Genomic DNA, 26,003 nt, shown 5'->3' with positions numbered 1-26,003 from the left:
AGTCAATAAGTATGAGACTGTAGAAGATATGAAAATGAGTAACTATGTTAAAAAGTATTAAATGATAGGTGCATCAGGGGACTGTGCAACAAAATGCTATCTAAGGTCCATGAGAACTGTCAAAAGGGAATGGTACATGAGAGAAGGCTTCAAGATGGAAATAGCTGCGGTAGGAATTCACAAGGGGAGAAAGAGAAGCAAGATTTTGTGGGCATAAGGAAAGGTTCAAAGACATGGAAACACTGTGTATGTTTGATGAATAGAGCTTGACTAGAACATATGAAGGAGATGGTTATAGGAGATGAGGTAAAGTAGTACAAGACTTTTGAGGGTTCCAAAAGTTAGGTAAAGAAATATAAACTTTCCCTAGATAGATAATACAGAGTCATAAATGTTTGGGGAACACTCCAGTGACCAGACTAGATTTGTATCTAAAGAAGATTGACTTGACTGTGGATTTGAGATGAGGGGATAAAAAGTAAAGATTGGAAAATTTTAGGAGATGGTTGTAGCAGTCCTGGAGGGTAATGATGGGGGCTCATGCGAGGCTAGCTGTAGGTAAAATAGGCAGGAGGCAACTATAGATGCCACAGAAAAGCATCTACATGATTTGTGGACAGATTGAAAGAGAGATAAAGAAAAAGAAAAAATTATAGATAACCTCAAGTTCTCAAACATTGGAGATTGGTTAAATGGTACTTATACTAAGTGAAAATGAAGACTATTAAAAAAAAGACAATGTATTGTCTTGCATATTAAGATTTGACCACAGCATCTTAAGTTTATTGTCCTGGTGTTTTGTTATTATAGTTTCTGCTCTCAGATAATCGTGAGACATTTGGAAAAAAACAAAAAAAGCAAAACACCTTAGAGATGTTATAGTTACAAGCAAATGGCATGCTGATAGCTCACTTTTGATGTAATATTTGTAAAATAGTTTCCAGATTAATAATGCTTGCATCAAAAGAATCCTACATGGAAAGAACCTTAGGGTTTAGTTTTTTCAACCCACCTCATTATAGGGAGAATGATATTTTTGGTTCATTTCTCATTATTCTTCCCTTGTAAAACTTCTCAGTTTTTACAAGTTGGTTATTTTTGCATCATGTAAAGATTCCCTATTTCTCATTTTAGAACAAAATAGAAATACAAGAGGTATTTCTCTTCAGCTCTGTCATGACTTCAGAGCAATAGTCCTAAATTTTATAGAATTATCATGCTTCAGGAGAGTGGAAAAGCTATAGAGATTTTGAAAATAAAGTTTACTTTATTTTAATAACTTAGGGGAAAACATTTTCTAACATTTGCTTAAATACCTGGAGACATCATCATATAGAAACAAAACCAAAATAAATTTTGGAATTAGTGTTCCAAAAGATAAACTTCATTGCATTCTTACACAACTTTACATAAATGTTCATAAAACCAAGAACTTTGAGCTCAGTCACTAAGCATATCATGGGTAAAATATTCTCCCTCTCTGGGTCTGAGTTTCCTTATCAGTAAGATGGAAGTAAAAAATGCTCAAACTGCCTACCTTACTAGGTTATTGTAGGTTATTTTTAAAGCATCTCCTCTCTCTATCCTTCAGTCTTTGTCCGTCTGTCTCCCACTATATATATATATATACATATATATATATATGTATATATATATGTATATATGTATATCTGTACATATATATGTAAAATATAAATATATAATATATATGCAAACATGTATATGTATTTATATTATATATTTATGATTTAGGCTATTGTTTTTAATATTAAGGGTCAAGAAGACTCATCTTCCTGATTTCAAATCTAACTTCAGACACTTACTCTGTGACCCTGGGTAAATCACTTAACCCTGTTTGTTACAGTTCCTCATCTGTAAAATTAGCTGGAGAAGAAAATGTTGAGTCATTCATATCTCTATGTAGAAAATTCCAAATGGGATCATGAAAAGTTGGATGCAGTTAAAAAATGACTCAATGGCAACAATAACAGAAGTATTATTGAGAGGAAGTATAGCATAATGGCTAAAGATATGGAATAAAGAAAAGAGATTTAAATCTTGCCTCTGAGGCACACTAACTGTGTGATTCTAGATAATCACATAATCTCTTGTTTCTCAGAAAAAGTCCCATATACTAATGAAATCAGAGATTAGGTCACACACACACACACACACACACACACACACACACACACATTCCCTCCCTTTTGTGGGAGCAGAATTATAAGGAAAAGATTCCTCATGACTCCTCCCTGAAACCACATATAGTCCTTGCTGTTGATATCTGAGAGAAATTATCCTTTTTCATGAAGGAGCATGGCAAGTAACAAAACATCCCCAAATTTTGTGACTTTTAGTTGGAATGGATTGAGAAGAATTCATCATGATACATAGGCTAAGCCAGAGAGTGTGAGATGGTATAGGCAAGTTTTGTAGGTCACTGATTTCCTTGATGTAATGATACCTTCCATTGGTGCCAATGACAGTTCACTACATTTCATTCTGTGAGATTCTTTATAACATTTTCCCGTGACACTGCTACAGAAGATGTACCCAATGAGCTGGTTATGTCTCTCATTCTGGGATGAGGGTAGAGAAGTAGCAATTTATTATTGAGGCTATCTATAGTTTCCTCTTCTTAATATATGACCAGTCCATCTCTCTTTTTTGTTTATAGAATTTTTTATGTCTCTTGGCATACAGGTTGTCATTGACAGCATGCTACAATTTGGATATGGTCATAAAGAATCTTTCCATTTTTATTTGAGTTATTTGAAATCTTGCTTCTTCCAAGATCATGGGGTTTCTTGACTGATCACAGGTAAAAAGTAATTTTACTAAAAGCAGGTGTTACTGATAGGGAATCATTGAACATAATTCAGTTTACCTTGTAATCTAGCATGATATCCTTCTACTACTGGAATCCAGGTCTAATATTGTATATACTTTACCTAGCTAGATATACACACTAAATGGACTAGGCCAAGAGGATACCAAATATTCTGCTCAACATCAGGGTTATGTGCATTTTCAAGTCATTTTATCTTTTTAGAGGATCCTCTTACACTGTTATAGAATTCATATGGAAACTTTGCAGGACTCCTAAAGTCAATGCAGAGGATAATTTCTTAATAATAATATACATATATATATATATATATATATATATATATATATATATATAAACCTCACTATCAATAGTGAATCATTTTGTTAGGCATTTCTCTAGAGGAAACTTTGAAAATCATATTGCCCATTTACTACCTCATTTAATATTGAAATTCAGAGTACTACTGCATAGTTCTATCTGTAGATGCAACTATGCAACTATCAGGGCATTCTTTGAGATGAATATGGAAGATACTTTATTAGAGGAGAAATTTCAAGACTTAAATTTGCTCTACCAAATAAAATGCTTTCTTGAAATCAAGAAGCAATATAACAACTGGGATATCAACAGTTTTCGGGTAATTGCACACAATGATTGCAGTAAAGGTTGTGTTGGTCGTAGAGAAAATCATGTGCAAAATTCTGTTTTGTTCCTTTTTCATGGAATCATATATTTAGAATTAGAAGTGACCTTAGAGACCATCAGCTTCAACTCTTTTAAATTGGGGAAATGAGACAGGGTGCTTAAGTGACTTTCTCAAGATCATGTGTTTGAGGCATGATTCAATTTTACATCTTCCAGACTTCATGTTAAACACTCTATCAGTTGTCTGGCTCACATTTTCGTCTGTTGTTGTTCAGTAGTTTTGAGTCATGTTTAATTCTTCATTCCCCATTTGGGATTTTTCTTGGCAGTAATATTGGTATGGTTTGCCATTTCCTTCTCTCATTTTACAGATGAAGAACTGAGGGGAACTCTATTAAATGACATGTCCAGGGTCACTCAGTTAGCAAGTATCTGTAGCCAAATGAATTGTCCCTAAGTATTCTATCCAGTGTTCCATCCAGCATGCTAGGATACATTTTAGGATAGCTCTTTAGGATAGATTTAATACCTTGCATGTCTATTCATATGCATATTTTATGGACAATGAAAAGTACACATGTGATATGGATTTGTAGTTTTGAATTTCATGATAGTTGACTACTTTTTGTGGGGTGTTGAGTTTATTGTTTGTTTTTATTAATAAAAATATCATCCATGTTAAAGATAGAATGGTATTGTGAAAAATGGGTTCAAATTCTACTTCTGCTATTCATTACTTGAGTGATGCTTTGAAAGTTGATTAAATCTCTGAGTGTTAGTTTCTTTTTCTGTACAATGAGTGTATGTATCAGATTCCTTTTTAGATCCATAGATACCTTCTGTCTATATTTATGATGTTATGGTCATTTTTATATAGTTTTCAAATAGCTTCCTCTTTGATCTCAAAGATTGAATAATAGTTCCTGACTTCTTTTAAAATTATATCACTTCCATTGTGGACTTTCATATTTAACTGATTTAGTTGGTTTTTCTTGATTTTATCAAATAATCTATGAAACTTTGAGTCAGAAAGGAAGACATATTCAACATTGACTTCTTATGCTTTTGGCTCTGGCCTTTAATCTCCCTGAAACTCAGGATTTTCATCTATAAAAAGTGGATAATAAAACCCATGGTACCTGCCTTATAGGTTTGCTGTTCAAAGAAAATTACATGTTCTACAAACTTTGAACTTCATGTATATTCCAGTTATTATTGATATTGATATTTGCATATGATGCATGGGGGAAAAACAACCTGATGTAGTAGTCTTACAGTCATTCCTCATGAAATAGGTTGCTTAAAATATTCTAGCAGATCAAATCTAAATCTAGTTCCCGTGGGTGGGTTTTTCTTCTACTTAGTTTTTTTTCTTAAATCCCCTATGGAATCTTAGTCTTATCTAAATTTTATCTAGTTCAATCTCTTAAACAAATATGGGTTTCATCTTTGGTAGTGGTCATCTAGTCTCTGCTAAAACTCTTCCAATAATAGACTATTTCCTCTAGAGCACACCCATTCCATTTTGGCCAACTTTAATTGTTCAAAAGTTTTCCTTATGCTATATTTAGCTAAAACTTACCTCTCTATAACTTCACCCTTTTTCACTGGCAATTTTCTCATCTATTGACATGCTATTATACCTTGAGACCAGAGTTCTTGCCCAGGAGCACATAACTCTTTCATTTCTGGAACTTGCATTGTGATGATTGCTGAGTACCTAATGCGGCATCAGCTATGTTTCACTTTGATACCCTGCTATGATCTTCTCACATTCCCTGCTACTTGGTGCATAACCTCTAGGTCTGCAAAGATAGCTAAATCAATACTGCCATTGCTACTGGAGACAATATGTCAATCTATTCCCCTTTGTTCTAGTCATTGTTACTGAAAATTTCCCAAAATACCTTTCTCTGGTTACCATCCTTTATATGTTTTATCTCCCCATTAGTTCAGGGAATTCCTCAAATTTTTTTATTTGTGATTCCAGTATTTAGTATCTAGTAAACACTTAAAATGAATACTCTCTCATTCATCCATTCATTTATCCCATCCATTGGTCCCAGTTCTAGGCTTTGGTGCAATGAAAAACATCTAATGTCTCTTTCATGCAAAAAAACCCTCAAAATATTTGAGGTCAGCTATTTTGTAGCAATTTAGTCCTCCTGATTAAACAACCCCAGTTCCTTTCTCCAACCTCATATGAGTTGGCTTCAAATTCCCTCAAATTCCCTCATCTCCCATAAACTCCAGCTTGTCAATAACCCTTTTCAACTGTGACATCCAGAACTAAATACAATATTACATAATAGGGGAGTTGAATGAATGGGTGAGTCTGTGAATTAGGTAGGGAGAGTCATGTTTCCAGAAGAATTCTTAATTAGATAAATTAGCATTTATCAAGTATTTCACTTTCCTATATAAATACAACATGCACTGCCTCATTGTCTACTCCTTAATCTGGCATTCAAGGGAATCTATAAAATGGTTCCAATTTAGCCTCCCATCTTGATTGTGAATCAGGTTAATATTCTAGACTTCATATGATAAAAATATGAGGAAAGAAGTGGCGGCATCATACCTATGATTTTGAAAGATTAAGCAGGTAGGAGAAATAGTGAAGTATTTGTTATAACTGAGATATTAGTTAGATATTATTTACAGATTATTATAATACTCTGATTTAGGGGCACTAAGAGTCTACATAAAGGTGGTGTGGCATCCAGACAGGTAGAGAGGAAACAGATTTGAGATATATAGTTTGAAATAGCACTCAGCAACTAAGTGGAAGTAAAGAAGAGAGAGGAGTCAGAGGACACTGACATTTTTGAATATGAGAATAGAGAGGATGGTGGAATCTTAGCAGAAACAACACAGTCAAAAGATTATTTTGAAAAAGAAAGAATGCAGTTTTCATTTTGGTTTTGGTGAGATTGAGGGACAAATGACACATTTACCTGGATGTTATCAGAATACAGTTGGAGATGCATGTATTAGAATTCATATTCCATGCAACTAAGAATTGTTTCATGCATTGAATCTGCAGCATTCAACAAAGTATCCTTACCCACTTGGTACTTAATGAATGCTTATTGATTGATTGATGTGAATTTTGGAGAGGTCAAAGATAGGGATTTAGGAGTCATTTACATGGGAATGTGAATTCATGAGATTGAAGATCTCTAAGAGAGATTACCTAGAGAAAAGAACTAAGCAAATTCATAGGAAGCACTTACATTTAGGGGGAGACAAAGGAAGAGGAACATATAAAGAAATGAAGGTTGGTGATCCAAGCCAGAGAAATAGGATAGTTCACAGCCATGGAAATCAATTAATATAGTTTCAGAGAAGGGAATAAGAAAGAATAAAAAGACCTAAAAATTTATATGTGAAAATATTATGAAAAATAGTATGTATACCATTTTTTCCTATTATTTTCCTTATTTTTATAACAAGCTCTTCTCCCCACCAAACCCCCCAGCAAATTCCTGTAATTTAAATAATTGAAGCAAGCAAAAACTTATTTTGAGAATTTAGGTTTTTGTATATCCACTTTCCCTCAGAGATCTAGAAAAAAGGCTGATTTGGTGACTACCAAACAGAAGAATAAACTAGAAAGGAGAACTTGTATGTAAAAAGCCATTTATTTTAGGCCTATTGCCTGATTTCTAGGAGATCAGATGACTATGTAAGTGTCTTGGGTCCAAGGCCAGGCACTTATTAAATCTTTTTTGGCGAGTAACCTCCAAGCTCATTTTAAAGGTGTTTTCCAATGCATTGATTTAACACCTAACAACCCAAGCCAAGTGACTAGCACTGAGTTCAAAGTCAATGTGTTCCAAAGTTCTTCATTTCTTTCTTTTTTTTTTTTTCCTTGCTGTTGTCTGGGTGTTGTCTGGGGGCTTGGGGTTGCTGTCTGACTGAGATTGTGAGAACATTACTGAGAGCACAGCTATAAATAAGCAACTTTGTTTACAGGAACTGACTGGGGAACTGGACTTGCACCACCTGCCATTTGGCTGATGCTGAGAAGAGGCAAGAAAGGAGTTTCATTCCCTTAAGATAATTCAAATGAGTCGATCTACTGACCCATCACTTTGCTTCTATGTTTTCCTTTTTCTTTTTTTTTTTTCTAAAGAGCAAGGTATGTATTTAACCTTTTCTCCCCCCTGCTGGATATCTTTCTATTTTGGAACAAGCAAAGTTGTTCCAGAATTACAGAAGGTCCCAAATAAAGATGTCCTTATGTCACACATCAGAAAAGATTAAGGAATTTTTCCAAGAGATGAGGATAAATATGTTTCAGTGTTCTCGGGACTTAAATGAAATAAAATGCAGTGAAAACCCACAGAATATTCTTCTCTGTAACACCTGGCCCTCTTGAACTCATAACTCTCTAAGAACTGACTCCTTTACTGAAGGAATCAATTAAAATAAGAATTGGATAGGATGTGCTGTAGAACAATAGAAAATATCTCTGCCCAGAGAATTTTCATTCAATATCAATCAATAAACATTTATTGAATGCCTATCAGGTGACAGAATTAAAAATAATTAACTGAAAAATGTTATTCACATTTCAGGATTTTAAATTTAAGCAAACTAAATGATTTCAGTGCTGTGATTCATAAGCGCTCATATGGATGGACTTCGAGGAGGATGGAGGAAAGGGTAGAGCATTAATATGCCCATTTCAATTTGTATTTTGTGGAACAATTTGAAAATACTCTTATTTTGTGATAGCAATAGTCATTCCTGAGTACTTCTATTGACACCAAACTGACTTAAATTGAGTGATCTTGACCAGTTACAATTGGAGTAAGTTGGTGTCTCTACCTTTAGGTTGCATGCATGTTGGATATTTGTGCTGCATCATGTATTACATCACTCTTTTTGTTGGTGTTGTTTTGTTTTTAATTCTGTTTCTCCTAAGAATGGGTCTTACTCCAAGAAAAATGTACAAAAATTGTAACTCTTAAAGAAGATACTTCAAATGATTGAGCTATTTCATTGACTCTTGTAAAGAAGTCAAGTGTTTATAAGATTTTCAAGTACATCATGAAACAATATCAAGCATACATAAGTGCAAATGAAAGTACAATAAAGTACATTAAAATTGAAAGTACATTAAAGTACATTAAAATTGAAAAATTATTAATTACTCTGAAACAACTTTACTGAGCCATAGAAAACAAGCAAAGGTCTTCAGAGAAATCTAGCAGCTATAGAAGTTGTTATGGATTTCTCTATAGTGTGATATAGAGTTCTTGGAGTTGGATTATTGCTCTGAAATTTAAAAAAACTTGCTAAAAGGAAGATTACAGAAAGCCTGGAATATTGAATATTAGAAAAGAAGATTTATTTTTACTTTTGATAAATGCTTTTATATTCACTCAAAATCAGTGATGGAAATCCAGGCAAATCTGTTACATCTGGACATCTTCATTAGATTGTAAACTACCAACTAAAATCTTTAGGGTTTACTTCTTGTAAACAAGAAAGTCTTGTTTTTATTAAGAAATGCTGAATTATGGTCAATATATTCATATTTATAAGTATAATCTCTCTAGAATTATAGAAAGTCATAGAGATGTACTTATGCCATGTCACATATTATACAAGGTTGATAAGTTTGTCCAAAGTTGAAGAAAATGCACTTTATTGTTCGGGTAACTCTTATAATATAAAACTGCTAAAGGGGCTAAAAATCAAAACTACACTTAAGAAAGTGGGCTAATTATAAAAATTATGTTTACTATTCAGTATAGCAGGGTTTCAGGATGAAGAATTAAAGAATGTGTCAAAATACTGTGAAATCAATGTAAAATTATATAAAATAAATGAATTCATAAAAGGATAACTTGGAATATGTTAAAAAGTTTTCTTAGTTATGTAAAAAAAGTTGCAAACTTTATTGTATGCCAATAAATTTGATGTTTTCACTTTGTTTTGGGCAATTTGCACAATGTGTCTTTCATGCCCACAAAACATCATAAATATTTGAATCAAATGGGTCAGAGCAAGGAAAAAACAAAACAAAGAAAAATAAATTTTTCCTCTTTCTTCCAGTCCAATCCTATTCACAAAGCACAAAATGTAAAAATCATTTGTGGTATCTCTTTGATGAGAAAACCAATTTTAACTAGTCTAAAACCAGATATTTGTTTCCTAGGATACATTTTCCCCCTAAAGTGTAATTAGAAGACAAAAGTTCTCTGGCCTAATACTAACTCAATATCTACTGAAAACCTTGTCATTGTGGCAACTAAGAAATGAATGGGCAGAGTTTTCTGTACTTTGAGCAAAACACTAGGTAGTATGAGATAATCACCCAGAGGATAGTCTCTAACAATCCATCCATCTCTCTCTCTCTCTCTCTCTCTCTCTCTCTCTCTCTCTCTCTCTCTCTCTCTATCTATCTATCATCTATCTATCTATCTAACTAACATCTACACACAATGCATCACTACACATTTTTTTTTTCAAATCAACCATCTTTAGATTTATCAGTGGTCTAGTAATAATGCATCTGATTATAGGGAATGTCAGGAATATGAAGAAGTAGTAGTTCAATGAATCATCATTTCTATTTTAATTCATGAGTCTTATTTTCTGCCTCATTATTTTTAGGTTGACTCTAACTTTTTCTTTAGGTATTGACGTTTTGACCATTGCTGAAAATCACTAAGCACTCTCCAGTTGTCTGATTTAATGGTCACAGCACCATTGTAATATAAAACCAAACATTCACTTGACAGCCTGGGATTAGGAATTGTAGACTCAATAAAATAGAAAACCTTGCAATATTTAAACACTTAAGAGGGTTGGGCAGGAGAAATTGAAAATAATCTAAATATATAGAGAATAAAATGTTTAGAAACACTCAGAGAGAATCATCTATCAGTGCAAAAGACAAAAAAGAACAAAAAGGGACAAATATCAAATCTTCTGCCTGGAACTGTTTCCTTTAGCAATAAGAGGGAAGTAGATCCGGAAACAGTGCTGCATGATACCAAGATATTAGTACAGTAACCACTACTTGCAGACATCACTACATTAACACTGTATTTCACAATACTTCACACATTGGAGATGTCACAACACTGCTCTGGGGGTGGTTTTATTCTTCTTTTTGGCTAAAGCAAGCTTCCTTTCCTCTCCCCCCCCCCACATAAATCATTGTATTCAAGGGCAAACTAGAATTTATTGGTTTCTTAATTATATTTTCACAAGCTGGAGAAATCTTGTTCACATCATTGTGAAAATTTGTTTGGAAGGTGATTGATTCCTTGAGGGCAATAGACATCCATTTCTAGGCTCCAGAAGTTTTCATTGGCTATCCTCTATCTCTGGAATACTCTCCCTCTTTATCTTTGCCTCCAATATTTCCTGGCATCCTTCAAGTTTATATGTTCCAAATGAAAACTTTTTAAAACTTTCTGAATTCTAATGTCTTCCCTCTGTTGATTATTTCCTTTGTATCCTGTATATAATTTGTTTGTACATAGTCATTTTTGAATGTTGTCTTCCCTGTTGGATTGTGAGTTCCTCCAGGGTAAGGGTCTGTCTTTTGCTTCTTTTTGTATCCCCCAGAGTTTATCATAGTTCCTGGCACTCAGTAGGCACTGAATAAATGTTTATTGACTCTTAAGTCAAACTTTGGTACCTTATAAAATATGAAAGATTTTATTAAAAACACAATAACATATATTATATATTTTGAGAAGGCTATATGTTAATCATTTTACACCAGTGTCATAAGTAGATTAATATTTTATTGTCTTTCTCAGTCTTTGATCATGTTTATACATACATTATATATATATATATATATATATATATATATATATATATATATATTATATGTATCATTCATCAATTGACTTAATATAAATTCCTGGTTTCCATTTTCTATTTGATCTCTCTTAGGACACACCTTGAGTAGCCAGGTGGCACAAGGGGTAGAGCATTGGGAAGACTCATCTTCCTGAGTTCAAATCTGACCTCTCAGACTTACTAGCTGTATGCCTGTGGGCAAGTTGCTTAACCCTTTATGCTTTAGTTCCTCATCTGTAAAATGAACTGGAGAAGGAAATGACAAATCACTCTAGTATCTCTGCCAAGAAACCCCCAAAACTGGAATCATGGAGAGTCAGGCATGACTGAATTGACTGAACAATAATAACAACTATATATAGCTACCAAAATGGAAAATTAAAAGAATTATCAATGTAAATCAAGTCAAACCTCCCCTCTTCTCCCCGCCCCCCCCACCCCTTTCCCCAATAATATAGTGTCTTATATAAATGCACTTAGTGTTTATTTGAAGAAACAGCATGGAGTAAATGAATAAACCCTCTGAATTTTAATCAAGAGAATATATTCAGGGTGGCTAGGTGGTGCAGTGGATAAAGCACTGGCCTTGGAGTCAGGAATACCTGGGTTCAAATCCGGTCTCAGACACTTAATAATTACCTAGCTGTGTGGCCTTGGGCAAGCCACGTAACCCCATTTGCCTTGCAAAAAACCTAAAAAAAATGTATTCAAATCCGAACTTGAATACTTAATAGTTGTATGACTGGGTAACAATGCATAAGTTTTCTGTGCCTCAGCTTCTTCATTTGTAAAATGTGAGGGCTAATCTTGATGGCCTTTAAGATATTTTCTGGTTTTAAATCTATGATCATATGAATCATCTGTATATCTGGTTATATCAGTTCTCCACTTATAATTCACATATAGCATCAACTAATGGGAAGGTCAGGGAAATGGTAATTACAGCTACTTTTACATCTAGTTTCTGGAATAGCTTTATTTGGAACTGCCAGGAGCCATACTTAACATCAAATGGCAAGACAATAGAGTATCTCTGAAAATGAAACAGGGTCAGGGGTATCATGAATCCCTAAGCAACAGCTGTATGTTAAGGTGAAAGATAGCAACCAGGGCCAAGGGAAAGATGAAATGTAGTCAGATACCACATAAATTCAAACAAGAGAGGATTAGTATTGACTTCTTGGAAGTAATAGCAACAACTCCACCATGGTAACTGAGTGACTCATTTTAAGCTAATGCATTGACTTGTGAAGTGAACAGAGAAATCCCATAATGGCTCAGGAGGTTCTTGAGAGCAGCACCAAAGATGTTTATTAAAGGACAAACTGAATGTATCTTGAGAGATATCAACTCGTTTTTTTCCCACAGTATTTTTTCAGCTATATATGATTATGGAAAAGTCCATAGCATCAGAAAAGTCATTTAAGAGAAGAAAGACAAAAATGTGGAATATATGCTCTTAGATGCATCTTTATAAAATAGTTCTGTTCCTTTTCAGTTCTTGATCTTCATGATATATTTAAAAAATAAATTTGATGCTAAACAAAGGACTTCTGATTATATGATTTCTGAGTTTCTAGCTCAAATATTCTGTAGTTGTAGCAATTAAGAGGCTAAACATGAACAAACTTTCTATTTCTTTGGCAACATTACATTTTTTTGTAAGAAAAAACCACGCAAAATATTACAGTTCTTGTTTTGTTAAATTGATTTTCAAAGAAAACCAATAATTCATCTCCAAACTGAGGCCTTATTTGCTAACTTAAAGCCTGAAGGTATTTTTTTTAGCACTAAATTATAACTCCTTGAAAAATAGGATTTATAATGAAACTGTTACCCATTTTGCCTGTGTTGGGACAAACCATATTATGGAAGAATAGACAAAAGAGAAAAAAATCAGATTTCATATCTAGGAGGAATTTAACATATATTACTTGTGTTACAGTGAGAGAGTTCTTTCTTTCCCTCCTCTTCCACTATAGGATTATGTCTGATTCATTTGGAAATGAGAATGACCTAATTTCCACTTGCAGTCACAGTCCTAGCAGAAAGAGTCTTAATTAACTGTGCTCAGAATTCCTGTCCTGATGAGGATAATGGTGTTGATAGTGATGGTGGAAATGATGATAATGATAATGGTGATTGTGGTGGTGATGATGATGATGATGAGTATTAATTCCAAGGAATGTGATCCTCATCCCAGGACAAACTGATCAACTGAAATCTCTTAAGCATGAATTTTAATTCAGCTTTGAATACTCAGCACCTTTACAACTCCTCAACCTCTTCTCTCTGATTAAGGGCTGGAGGGTCTTCTTCATTAGAAGGTTAGATCTATACTCTTCAGTTAACTGTCCACTTTCCATCTATATTTCTTCTTAGTCTGAACTCCAAGGAACATGATGTGTCCATGCCAGTTACCCCTTAGTGTCTCCAATAAGTTTTTGGTTCTCTTGTGTATTGTCTTTTTTCCTTTAGATTGCAAGCTTGTTGAGGAAAAGGGCTATCTTTTTGTTTATTCCCATTCCAAGTATATGCTAAGTACATGTTGTCCTTGTTTTCAGTCATGTCAAGCTTTTTGGGACCCTGTTTGAGGTTTTCTTTGAAAAGATACTGGAATGCTTTGTTATTTTTCTTCTCCAACTCATTTCACAGATGAGAAACTAGATTAAGTGACTTGGCCAGGGTCACACAACTAGTAAGCATTTGAGGTAGGATTAGAACTCAGGTCTTCCTGAGCCCAGGTCAGACACTCTATCTACTTTGCCAGCTCAGTGTTTCATAAATGATTATTGAATGGAAAAATAGTGGTGCTAATAATTGTATTGATGATGGTGATGATGGTGATATTGATGATATACTGATAATGACAAATAATACAGTTGTATGTATAAAAGAAGAAAGCAAAAATTAGGGTAATTGTAAGATGTCTCTTAAGCTCAATTCCCCATATATACAGATCTTTAGCAGTTTCATAGCTGAAACTTATAAGCAGTCTAGGAGAGAAGGTTCCTCCCTGGCCCCAATATCCACAACCAGAGATAAATGGATTGACTCTGGCTATGTTCCAAGGCATCTAAACTTGAAAATTTAGATATCCAGAATGTGATGTAAAAGGATAGAATAGAAGATGTACATAGAACTCTTTATTTGCCATGGGATACATGTGGCCAATAAATGATTTTTTATGATAATACCTAAAAATATGAAATCATTTTCTCCAGCATCCTTGGAGTTTCTTGATTCAGTTATAGATCTATTTCTATTTATTTACAAATCTCTCTCTCTCTATAAAATGTATATGTATATGTATATCAATATCTATTAGAAGTAGATATAAATAGATAGAGTTATAAAACTTCTGAGGAGCCTTCCAGGTTATGTTTCCATAAGATTTCTTCCTATGACAATAGCTGTTAGACAGTGTTGACAGCAGGACCAATGGTCTGGAGGACATTGTTCTTACCAATGTCCTTATATGTGGTCATGGAATGTTTCCACTAAAATGTAAAATGATTCAAAGATGAACACCACAACAATCCCTGACCTTAAGGAACTTATATTGTAAGAGTGGAAGCAGCATGACAATGTGTAGGGAATTACACAATTCATACATGATATATGCAAACTAATTTTGGAGATTATTTACTGGGAGAGTAAGCAAAGGTCCCATGTAAGGGGTGACATTGGAGTTAACCTTTAAAGGAAGACAGGGATCCTAAGAGGCATTGGTAAGGAGGGATATTTCATACATTGAGGAAAGACTGAGAAAAAGTATAGAAATAGGAGATGAAATGCTGTTTATGACAAATTAAAAAGTAGTTTTGATTGTAGCATGGTGTGAAGGGAATTAATGTGTAAGAAATCTGAAAAGGTAGTTTGAAATCCTAGTGCATGGAGGGTTTTAAATGTCAAAGGAGTTTATCATTTGTGCTAGAGTAAACAAAGAATCCCTGTGGCTTCTTGAGCAAGAAAGTGATGTGGTCCAACTAAGACTTTAAGAATATTGAATTCTAAGGTGCATAGAGAATTCTTTATATACGGGAGAGACTAGAAATAAGATGATCAAGTAGGTACAATAAATCAATAATAATAATAGCTAATATTCATGTAACGCTCTAAGCCTGATTTACAAATTTTTAAAAATATAATCTCATTTTATCCTCATAATAGACTTGGGGAGGGGGGAAGAGTAGAATAGGTGCTATTATTATTCCTATTTTACAGATGAAGAAACTAATGCTGATGGAAGTCAAGTGACTTGCCCAGGTTCATATAGCTAATAACTGTCTGAATTTGGATTTTAAATTTGGATGCTTCTGACTTCAGGGCAAGCATTCTGTTCATTTTGCCACCTAGGTGAGAGGTGATGAAGTCCTGTATGAAGATGTAAGAGTACAGAAAAGAGTTTGACTGTAAAATGTATTGTAGAAATAAAATGGATGATTCCAGGAACTTGATTGAATGAGGGTAAGTGTCAAGTTAAAGTCAAAAGTTGATGCCATGTGTAGTAGTATGAAGATTACCAGACGGAACTATTTTTCCTATAGGGTTAACAAAGCTCTCTCTCTGATTGGCCCTTATACCCTTGACATTGCTTCCTGGTCATCTAAAGGTGTGAAAAATCCCACTCACATAGAACCCATCATCTCCAATTTGGTAGATGTCTGAAGATTAAATTAGATTATGCAAATCAGATGCATTTCCCTATGAAATTAAGGATAGGAGCTTCTATAATGTTTAAGCTCTGTTATAAGCTTGTTACCTATTCATTCTTTCTCTGGAAAAAAAAATTAAGACTTTCATATAGTTCGATGGCTCTCTGGCCTCATTTTGAATTGAATCTTGGGGGTGGCTAGGTGGTGCAGTGGATAGAACACCAGCCCTGGAGTCAGGAGTACCTGAGTTCAAATCTGGCCTCAGACACATAATAATTACCTAGCTGTGTGGCCTTGGGCAAGCCATTTAACTCCATTGCCTTGCAAATATCTAAAAAAAATCCAAAAAAAATTTGAATCTTAACTAACAAAATCATGGTTTTAGGCACATCCCTAACACAATATCTTGGTTTTGATAAATATTTTTGATTGACTTCAATGCAAGAGTTGATATTGTTGCTTTTTTGCCCTTCATTCTCAAAGAAGACTGTGACATCAGGGCAGTGATGCCATGATAAGCATGTGAATTGCATTTAAGGGGGGTACTGTGCAAAGTCACCAGTGTCATGTTCTCCCCCAGAGTCATCAGAATCCAGTGGTCAGATATGAATCAGAATGACTGGAGATGGCCCTGGATGAGAAGCAATCAGTTAAGTGACTTGCCTAGGGTCACACAGCTATTAAATGTCTAGTGTTTGATGCTGGATTTGACTCAGGTCCTCCTGACTTTAGGGCACATGCTCTACTCTCTGCACCACCTAGGTGAGTGTAAGAATATTAGGGAAAACAACCACAACACCATATCACACCAGCTACCTTCTGCCTTTGGCTCCTTATTATCTGTCTTCTTAACCCTTGCAATCTGTTTTGGGACCCTAGGACTAAAAAGAAATTGTTTTGTTCTGTCCCAGATACTAAGGTACTAAGGTACTAATGATTAGTTCAGAGAGTCTTTAATCTCTTTTAATTCTTCTTAATCTCTTCATCTTTTGATATTGTTGACTACTTGCTCCCTCCCCCCTCCAATACTTTCACCTCCTTTGATTTTCATGTTACTTTCTTTGTGATTTTCCAATCTATTCAAATGCAGGCTCCCCAGTACTCTATCCCATACTCTTCTCTTATTTCTGTATTGTATTTCCTTTGGAGATATAGTCAACCCATAGGATAAATTATCATTTCTCTTCAGATGACTTCCAAATTTTTATATCCAGATCTCCTAACTCTTTCAAACTTTAATTTCTCATTATCAGGTGCCTGCTTCATTTATCATTTAGATATCTTGTCAGAATCTCCAACTCATGGGGGTGGCTAGGTGGTGCAGTATGGATAGATCACCGGCCCTGGAGTCAGGAGTACCTAAGTTCAAATCCAGCCTCAGACACTTAATAATTACCTAGCTGTGTGGCCTTGGGCAAGCCACTTAACCCCATTGCCTAGCAAAAACCTAAAAAAGAAAAAAGATCTCCAACTCATTGTGTTTTTTAAAAAAGCTAAATTCACTCCTAGAAACTTTTCTATATTTTAAAACACCATTTTTAGGCACCAGGTTTAAGAGAGTTTATATACTTTTATTTACATAATTTATAATCTTAGAATTAACTGACTCTATCTCATTTTTCATCCTTATACCCCAAGAAGTTGCAGATTCTTGTAGATATCATTTGCTACTACCCTAAATCTTTCACTAAGGTAGTGATAATAGTTTTATGTTACTGTAGTTTTCAGTTTTATTTTATTCTGAACTTAAAATAATCATTTCTATAACAGTAGAATAGAAAAAAGAGATGGTTGTTTGTGAAATTGCCCATCTATTATATGTAATTTACAATTTCCTTTAAATATATAATAGTTATCATACAATTTTCTATTTTCCTTTATTCACTCCTTTTTCTACCACCCTAAAACTGATGACGATTAGACAAAAATATTATATTTACAAATAGATATATGTTAAATATATGTGTGTGTATGTATATATGTAGTAAAATCATTCTAATTACAGCTATTTATGAATTCTTTCTCTTGATGTCTCTTCCTTCATAGGTCCTTTGTAGTTAATTTGGGTATTTATAATAAACAAAATGACTGAGTCATTAGAAATTGTTCTTTTTTTGTTTGTTTGTTTTTAGGCTTTTGAAAGGCAATGGGATTAAGTGGCTTGCCCAAGGCCACACAGCTAGGTAATTATTAAGTGTCTGAGACAGGATTTGAACTCAGGTACTCCTGACTCCAGAGCTGGTGCTCTATCCACTGCACCACCTAGCCACCCCTAGAAGCTGTTCTTAAAACAATATTGCTATTATAGTATATACAATGTCCTTTTTGTTCTCATTTTTTTTATTATTTTGTGCAAGTCTTCATGTTTTTCTAACTTTCTAATTCCCCTCCTTGCTTGTAATCTTTTCTCTTTCAAAACTGTATTCTAAACAACTGCCAAAACAATCTTGAAACATAAATCTATGACATTCTCTAGTTCAAAAATCTTTAGTACTACCCCTATTACCTTTAAGATAAAATACAAACTCTTCAATTTGTCATTTAAAGTCCTTTATATTTTGGGTAGAGTATAGTAAGGAGAGAGAAAAATGATACACAGGAAACTAGCAAGCATTAGAAGATAAAACATAATTGAAGAGTTTTAATTTGCTTGAGGTTGACAAGAATTATAAGAGACAGAGATGAGGATGGTGTATATTCCTGACATGGCAGTGTTTACAGTTGCACAGATGGAGGAAAGGAATGATTTCAAACAAGACTGAGTTATTCCCTCTGGCCAAAAGTTAGTGTCAATGAAAAGGAGTAGTTAATGAAAAGAAGTAATGAAATAAAGCTGGACATTACTCATCTCTGTCTCCTACAATTTTTTTGTCTATACCAGACAAGTTAGAATTCTTTAATTCTAGTTAATCTTCTAATTCTTGCAGTTTCCTCTCTCTCTCAACCATACTATGAATTTGAAAAGAAGGGAGATTATGATTTATCTCTTATATATTTACTACAGTGCTTATCAATAATGATAACAACAGATACATAACAAATGCCACTGGAAGGTTAATAAGGCAAAAGGACATTGCATAGGATTCCCATCCCGAATATTACAATGACTTATTGTTACTTGAATTCATCAGGTTTCAGTGCATTGCCCACATTAACTGCTACCTAGTTTATGGTATCTCAAAAACATGTGGTCTCAAATGCATGTGTGAGTATTATTTTGTTTTTATTTAAAAGAGACAAAATAAAGTTCATATCTTAGGGTGAAAGATATACACTTACTGTTTGTCACGTAGAGATATACTGAGCAAACATAGTGTCCACTTTTCCCATGTAACATTTTAAATAAATTTCCAAGAAAAATTGTGAGGTCTGTATTTTTGGACAATCTTTATGTTTATCAATTAAGAAACATTTAGAAAGTTACACTTACTACCAACATTAACTATTATGATCAATCAATCAGCAAGTATTTATTAAATACCTACAAAGTTCCTAGGCTGTGTGTGCATAAAAAAGGGGGGGGGGAAATGAAACAACAGAGGAATCTTGAAAAACTGGATTATGATTCCCATTTTACAGAGGAAGATGTTAAAAGATAAGGTTCCTCTGCTCTGTTAATTCACCAGCAGACCAGAATAAAAGACACACATTATTTTACAAACTGAATGCAATGCTTTTCAGTCTAGCAATTCCCCAGGCCCCTTATAACATTTGCTTCCTAGTACTTCAGATCAGAATCAGTACAGCAGCCCACTCAGCTCTATAAATGCTGGTAGGCTACCACATCTTCTTTCCCTTCCTGCCATATACTAAGAAAAGACAAGAAATAAAAGAGTTTTTCCTATAGGAAAGAAAAAGTCCTGCAATTACCACAAAGAACCATTGAACCTCAGAATTGGGCTTCTTATTTCAGGTGTAAGCATTAAACCCACCTACCTCTACCCAGACAGGCACAGTAGGGGAAAGTGATGGATTCCTCTTCTTGTTCAATAGAGCTATTCACTTATGTTGAACACTCAATGAAAACCATACCAGCTTTGTTTAGAAGTTCTTGCTTTGTTAGACAAGAACTTTGGATTTTGTTCCCATTCCTCTTACTTCTTGAAATTCCTAGTTTCTCTCAATATTTAGCTCAGATATTGCCTTCAGAGGAGAACTTCCAAGTCTCCCTCATCCATTTGAGACTTCCCCCTAAAGTTACATTTGCTTTACTATGACTATATCATGCATATGACAATTTCTTTATATTTTTTCTTCCATATTAATATGTAAAGGTATCAAAGATAGGGATATCTGTGTGTATGTGTGTCTGTGTATGTGTGTGTGTGTGTGTGTGCGCGTGTGTATTTGCATTTCCTTGTATCCTCAATCCTTAGCAGGGGTCTGACTCATAACTAGACTTTTGAATACTTGATGATAGATTGTTTAGGCTGCCTAGTTCTGATTGGTGGGTTTTTGCTTTGCCTTGTCTATCCAGGGCTTCATAATAATTTCTGTTCATTTTCTTTACATGCTACCTAAACACTAGACATTTATATAGTGTTTTAAAATGTACAAATTGTATTAAAAATATCCCATTTATTATGCCCACTGACTACTAAATATCTAAGGTTGAATTTGAATTAAAGTTTATCTGATTCCAAGTCCAACACTTTATCCATTATTATCCATTATACCAACTAGTTGGCCATCATTTTAATTTCTACCTTTGCCCTCATGACTAATGAGGAATCTTGGACTCTGACCCTGATAAGGGAGATTTTATCTAGTGGTAAAGCCAATTCCCAATTATCTACTGTAATATGTACTTCCCTTTCCAGTTGTCCTATCTCATCTTCCATTGGAATGTAAAGTACTTGAAAGCCATGACTGTCTTACTTGTTTAAAATATATATATATATATATGTATATATATATATATTTATAATTTTATACATAAATACTAATTGATAAGTGATTTATATTTATATTGCATTTAATACACTTCAAGCATTTGTTGCTATCTATTCTACATTTATTAGACTGATAACCTATAGTAAAAATGAGAATGATGATGTCTTGTTGACTTGACTTGGCTTAAATATCTGATTTATAGGAGATTAGGTGATTTACCAAAAGCAAAACATTATTGATTTATCAACATTTGGGGTTTAGAGCAAAAGGAATGAACTCTCACCCTTCATGAACATATGTGTATCCAGAATGCTCATTTGCTGACTAATTCAATATGAGCATCTGGCTATGGGTAGGAAAGAAATTTCACCTACTCACACATAGTAACCTAGACATTCTGCCCATGTACATATTGGTTGCTGTTGCTATTACTGAAACTCAGTTCTGAGCCTTTTAGTATTGTCAATCTGGGGAGAGAGAGAGAGAGAGAGAGAGAGAGACAGAGAGAGAGAGAGAGAGACAGAGAGAGAGAGAGAGAGAGTCAGAGAGACAGAGAGATAGGCAAAGAGAGGAAGGAAAAGAAAAGGAAGCGAAATGGTGATTTGTAATTATTCTAAAATACATTTTTTGAGTTCTTAGGTAAAAGCTAATATACCTTTCCAAATCAAGTTCTAGAATTTTAAAATATCAGAATAATTTTGGAGACAGAGGCCAGGATTCCTTATCAAATATAGTACTGGATAACAATCTTTTTTTTTTTTTGTGATTGCTGTTTCTACTGGCTTGAGCCATCTTCATCACATTTAGTCACTTTATGATAGGAATAGGAATTTTGACAAAGAAAGAAGTGGTACTTTAAGTTTTTATGAGAGAGACTGAGAGGGAGGGGGGAAGGAATAGAAAGAGGAAAAAAGGGAGAGGAGAGAGAGAGAAGACAGGAGAAAGAAGGAAGGTGAAGTAGGAGAAAGGGAGGGGAAATAGAAGGAGAAGATGGGAAAGGAAAAGGGAAAAGAGGAGAGTGAAGAGGGAAAAAAAAGGAAAAGGAGAAGAGAAAGACAGGGACAAAGAAACTAATTTTGACAAACATGAAAATTAGTTGCTGTCCTCACCCCTACTACTACACATATGGAGGACATACATGTACATATACATCTAAGAGGACTGTCAGAAGTCTGCTACTTCTATCATCATTTTTCTAACTTTGCTTGGAAGCTTGAAAAACCTAAAATATCCTCAGGGACAAATACTTAATTCTTGGAATTTAGTGATATAGGCAATGTCAGGAGAAGGTGAGGAGGAAAGTGGCATGTGTAAATGAGAATTTTTAGTGAGAATTAAATATTTAAATTGTTTTTTTTTTCAAACTTTACAAGGATAGGTACAAGGTAACTACTAATAAGACTTCAATCACTCCAATAGAGAACCTATTTACCACTTTGTGGTCCCTACATTAGTTTACAATTTAATGTTAGAGATGAATGGATACAATTACAAAACAATTTCATTGTCTAAATTTAAATTATATAGATAGAAAATGTTATAAGAATTTAAAGAAGAGGAACAGCAATGAAAACTGGAATGGCCCTGGATTTTTAATTGAATAAAGTGTAAATAGAGAAAACTCTTAGAGGACAGATAAAGCAGAAAGAAGGTATGCAACGTTGGGGGTAGGATGAAAGGTAGGAGGAAATGGGGATGAGCACTGTATTTGGAGTATTAGGGATCCAGTTCAAATATTGGTTACTTGTTTATTCCTTATGTGACCTTGGGTACATTCTTGAATTCTATGAACCTTTCCTCTTCTGTGAATGAGGGAGGTGAGCTAGATGAAGTTCCCTTTCAAATCTATGATTGTAAGCATAGGTATGTATGCAGCAGATTCATTAGGGTATGGATCCAAGGAATTATTTCAAGGTAAATGTTTATTAACTACTCAGTAATAAAAGTTATTACCTATATTCATCAAGCAAATTAAAGAAACTAAAGCTCAGCATTTCTTTTAAAAATTAAAAAGTAAATTTTACCTTAACAATACACACAAGAAATGAAACATAAATTTTTTGAGATATCAGGTTATGCCTGGGCACACCCACTTCCTGTGGGCATACCTCTTATCCTAAGGGAAAAAAGCATTTTAGATGGAGGGTTTCATGTGCAAAAAGAGGAAGAAGGACTGAACACATGAATGAATGAGTGAAAAAATATGCCAGTTAGTATTTTCCACATGCCAGGCATTGTGTTAAACTTTGAAGATACAAAGCCAAGCAAGCAAAATAGTCATTTTTTTTTTTCTTGAACAGCTTATGTTCTAATAGGAGAAGACAAGATATAAAGATGGAACTGGGAGAGAGTCAGGAATACTTAATTTCACATGCACATCATAATCTGGTTTGGAATGACTGCATGGTGTCCTGGGTACTGGACAATATAAGACATGTCATGTAGAGAGACATTAAAGATATTTCAATTTGACAATAATAAAAATAGATAGTGCTAATACAGCACTTGCTGTATTAATATTGCAGAACTATAATATATTTTATGTTACATATTATTATATTAATATACATATGTTATTTTCTCATCAAAAGACCCCTAAGAGTTATCTCCTATTATAATCCTTACATGAGGAAACTGATATAGACAAATGTTGACTATATAACTAGTAAATATACAGAAGTGGGGTTTGAAATCAGATCTTCCTGAATCCTAATCCTAACATTTATTGAACTAATGCCAAGTGTCTAGGACCTAGATGGGGTTGGTTTGGATTATGGAGAATCTTGAAAGCCATAATAAGAAATTTCAATTTAATGTGACAGGCAAAGTGAACCATTGAACTCCCTTGAGCAAAATAGTGACAATAGAACAAGGGAGCAACAGCTTAGCCTTTTGGGTCAGGAAGACTCTTGCTGACTCTTTCTGACTTTCTTTTCACCTCTGACACTTGATAATGTTTGTCCTTCATTTTCAAAGGAGACTATAGGACTTATAGGAAGGGGGCCAGTTAGAAGGCCTTTGCACTAGGCCACATGAGAGGGGATAAGGGTCTGCAATAGAGAGATGGGATGTGATCAGTGTGGGTAAGACAGAAATGAAAAGATTTGGCAACCACTTCCATAAGTGAAGTTGTTTTTTGCTTTCTTAGTATATATCTGAGAGGCATCATGGTAGACATGGAGGACAACAGTTAGGACTTTGGGTCGGAAAGGCTCTTCCTGACTCTTCCTGACTTTCTTTTCACCTCTGACCCTTGATGATATTTGTCTTTCATTCCCAAAGAAGACTATGACTATCAAGCAGGTGATGCCATGACAAGCACATGAATTGGATTTGAATGAAGAGATGCTGTGCAAAGTCGTTAGCCTCACATTCTCCTCCAGAACAATCTGGGTTCAGAGGCCAGATCTGAATCAGGATCATTGGAGATAGCCTAGATGAGAAGCAATCAGGGTTAAGTGACTTGCCCAAGGTCACATGGCCAGTAAATGACAAGTGTCTGAGACTGGACTAGAACTCCCTTCCTCCTGACTCCAAGGTCAGCACATTATTCACTGTACCACTCTAGCTCCTGGGGACACATTGCTTAACTTCTAGGTGTGGTAAGATCTTTCCATGGTCTTAGATTTGAGACCAATTACTTGTCTGCATTAGTGGAGGAGGTTTTATCATATTGATGATTTTCTGGGTATAAATTAAAATGAATATATTTTATATTCATATAATGCATATAAAATGTATATAGATGTAGGATTCTTGAGAAAAGAGATTGTTTTATTTGTCTCTTTGGTTTTTTTGCTTCTTCTGTGCTTAGTAAAGTTTTTATTGTGGTCACTTATTAAAGGTTTATTGAACTGAAATGAATTGAATTGAATTGAAATCTTATAGATCCATTTCAACCATTATGGGAAAATGAGTTTCAAACTGTGGTCTAATCTACTCATTGGCAATCTGGAGGTACTGTTTTAGAGAAGCTGAACTTGTATATTTATATGTGAAGAGAGCTCCAATAAAATTGTTCTAAAGTGAAGGTACCAACTGTAAAAAAGTTTGATAACTAGATTCTTCAAGGTCATATGGAAGCAAGTCAAATGATAAAAATGAAGACCAGAGATTTGCCTAGTTAAGACCAAAGAATTCATGCAAAGAAAAGGAAAATACTGTGCAAAGATGACAACAATGAGAATAGAAAACAATAACAACCACAAATCCCTGAACACTGACATTATAACAAACTTGTCAACAAAGAAGAGATGAGCATTTGCATTTTGTTAGGTGTCTATGGGTTTGATGCATTACAGATGGACTGACAATGTGTTGATTAGATTTGCTTAATTGCTTTTCTTTTCTTAATTTTTTTGGTTTTCTCTCTTCTTAATTTTTCTTTCTTTCCTTATTTCTTCCCTCCCTCCCTCCCATTCTCCTTCTCTTCTTTCCTTCTTTTTGTTCTTCCTTCCATGATACATCTGATAGCTCTCTGGATAGGGAAGAGATAGAAGTGAGGACAATGTAATAAAAAAACTCACAAATGTCAATAAAAATTTAAATAAAATATTTCAAAATTTAACAAACTAAAACAGAAAATCTTTAATTAGTTGACTACAATTTTTTTCTTTCCATATTTCTTTTTCCAATGTATAGGGCAACAGCCTTGAACACAGTAGGTGCCTCATAAGTTCTGATTTTTTTAAAAAAATAAAACAATACTGAGCCATCAGGAGATAAATCACAGTGGTAGACTGAACCACAAACTGTGGCAGCTACTGTAAACAATGGTTAGTCTTTCTAAGCTCTGGGAGGACTAAACTTGTCACCTTTTTGAGGGGACTTCATAATACATTAGCCTTATCAGTCATAGACTCACCCACAGGAAGTCACACTCTGCAACATGAAAAACACATTTAAAGTAACAATAGTATCAACTATAGCATGAAAGGCAAACATTATCCAACAGGTCCAGACTTGGCAGTTGTGTTTAGTACCATCCCAAGTCACAGAAAATATTTTTTCTCTGCATCTTCCCAGGTTATCTTAATTTTGCTCTCCCTGTCATCCTACTTCAGGTGATACACTGCAGAAGAGGAAAAGTCTAACACAGATTACAATGTAATATTGCCTAGACTGAATCTTCTTCAGAAGCT

The 26,003-nt window shown here is 34.3% G+C and overlaps 1 long non-coding RNA gene across 1 annotated transcript in view; it reads left to right on the top strand.

Annotated features, from left to right (window-relative positions):
- Positions 1–26,003, top strand: part of LOC141500310 (uncharacterized) — an 87,752-nt gene that overhangs the window by 43,496 nt on the left and 18,253 nt on the right. Inside the window, exon 2 of the long non-coding RNA XR_012471906.1 lies at positions 7,454–7,619. This is a non-coding gene — a long non-coding RNA (uncharacterized LOC141500310). The remainder of the gene's footprint in view (positions 1–7,453; positions 7,620–26,003) is intronic.

Source organism: Macrotis lagotis, chromosome X (assembly GCF_037893015.1).
Source record: "Macrotis lagotis isolate mMagLag1 chromosome X, bilby.v1.9.chrom.fasta, whole genome shotgun sequence".
Taxonomy (NCBI): domain Eukaryota; kingdom Metazoa; phylum Chordata; class Mammalia; order Peramelemorphia; family Peramelidae; genus Macrotis; species Macrotis lagotis.
This window is presented reverse-complemented; position numbering and strand designations above follow the sequence as displayed.